The following is a 2,188-nucleotide window of genomic DNA, read 5'->3' as shown; positions in this document are numbered from 1 at the left end:
TGTCAGGCTGCTATTCGACCTTATCAGCGAGAACTCTCAGATTACATTAGACTTTGTGCAGGCATTGGAACCGCCCACGCCATGGGGCTGGCCATTGGCGCTGCTTTAAGAACTTCCAATCCTGCCTCCAAAGCTTGCTTTAATTGATACTTCTCTAGGGAATGTACCAAACCAAGGGCACCTCTACCTCCTCCCTCCACCCTCTGCCCAAAATGTAAGCGAGGAAAGCATTGGGCCTCCAACTGTCATTCTAAGACAGATGCCTTTGGGAACCCCCTTAGACAAAAGCAGGGAAACTTCCAACGGGGCCAGCCCCTGGCCCCTCATCAGGGACAGGCCCCCGGGGCTATCGTGTTTGTCCCCCCTCCGCTCTCCAAAATCAACCATCGATGACCTCCTATGAGCCACCTCAGGCAGCGCGGGACTGGATCTCTGTTCCTCCGCCACAACAGTTTTTTTTTTCAAACAACCAGACCCATAAAAGTTCTTAGTTTATTAATCCTCTCATGAAAAATCTGCACAATCACCAGAGAGTCACAGCAGAATCTTCTTCTTGCCAGCACCAACATTGGCTTTGCGGTTCCCCTGACTTTCTTCATTCTGTTCTTGCGTTCCTCTCGCTGTTTTCTTGATGTCTTTTTCTTCTCATACAGGCCATGTCTTGCAAGTCTATGTTTGGGTTCGTTTTTCTTTGCATAATCCAAGGAATCATAAATCATGCCAAAGCCAGTTGTCTTGCCACCTCCAAAATGGGTTCTGAATCCAAATACAAAGATGACATCTGGTGTGGTCTTGTACATTTTGGCTAGTTTTTCCCGAATTTTGTCTTAGGTACTGTTGCCTTTCCAGGGTGAAGGACATCAATGACCATCTGTTTCCGCTGAAGTAGTCGGTTGGTCATGAACTTCCAGGTCCGGATAGTTACGGTGTCATTCATGATGGCGGTGGAGCTTCAAGCAGCCGTGGAGGAAAAGAGCAGTTTTAACTCCTGAAATGGGGACACAGGTCCTGCCCACAGGAGTCTTTGGCCCCCTACCACCCAATACTTTTGGGCTTCTGGTGGGTCGAGCTAGTTCTATCTTACAGGGACTCATTATTTCCACCGGAGTCATAGACAATGATTACACAGGGGAGATAAAGATCTTAGTTTCTGTCGCCTCTGGCCCTATAACCATCACTGCAGGACAGAGGATTGCTCAACTGCTCCTGCTTCCCCTCCCACGTTCCGAACACCAATCCCTCAGGGCCTTCCAAGGCACAAATAACTTTGGGTCCTCAAATACCTATTAGGTCCAACTGATCACTCAAGATAGACCTCTTCTTAAATTAAAACTGGATGGTAAAACTTTTGAAGGACTCATAGACAGGGGCTGATGCTACTGTAATCTCAGCTAAATACTGGCCTCTTCCTGGCCTCTTATGGCATCTTTCACTCATCTTAAAGGCATAGGGCAAACATCCAATCCTCAACAGAGTTCCAATATTCTTACCTGGGCTGACGAGGAAGGCAATACAGGTTCTGTACAGCCATACGTAGTCCCCAATTTACCTGTTAATCTCTGGGGGAGAGACATCCTGTCCCAACTGAAACTAATCATGTGCAGTCCAAATGATGTTATCACTCGCCAGATGTTGAATCAGGGCTTTCACCCCGGACAAGGCTTACGAAGGTATTCTCAAGGCATAAAGGAACCTATCGAATTGAAAAGCAATAATAACCGCCTCGGCTTAGGCTCTCAAAATTTATCCTAATGGCCATTGACATGCCTGTACCCCATGCAGATAAGATCTCTTGGAAATCCCATGATCCTGTTTGGGTTGATCAATGGCCTTTAACTACTGAAAAACTGGCTGCAGCTACAGAGTTAGTACAGGAACAGCTTGCTGCAGGACACATTGAGCCCACTACTTCCCCTTGGAACACCCCTATCTATGTCATTAAAAAGAAATCTGGTAAATGGAGACTCTTACAGTGTAAGGACCCCAAAAGGAGACCCTGCCGCTGTCAGCTGGGTACTGGCGCTCACCCCAAGCAATCGCGAGAGTTGTCACTTGATGCAAAACACATGAGGCTTTATTCAAGGACCAACGCGTTGGGGCTCAACTCTTATCCCACACAGGGGTAGAGGAGAAGAGCCCCGAAGAAGATTGAAGCGGGGTTCTTATAGGGTTTTCTTTTTTTTTTTTT

General features: G+C 47.3%; 1 pseudogene; it reads right to left on the bottom strand.

The window, feature by feature from the left end:
- Positions 1 to 459: 459 nt before the first annotated feature.
- Positions 460 to 957, bottom strand: LOC115296063 (annotated as a pseudogene).
- Positions 958 to 2,188: the final 1,231 nt, after the last annotated feature.

The sequence above is a fragment of the Suricata suricatta genome, chromosome 7 (genome assembly GCF_006229205.1).
Source record: "Suricata suricatta isolate VVHF042 chromosome 7, meerkat_22Aug2017_6uvM2_HiC, whole genome shotgun sequence".
Lineage (NCBI taxonomy): Eukaryota > Metazoa > Chordata > Mammalia > Carnivora > Herpestidae > Suricata > Suricata suricatta.
The sequence above is the reverse complement of the archived record's forward strand: the minus strand, read 5'-3'. Positions and strand labels throughout refer to the sequence as shown.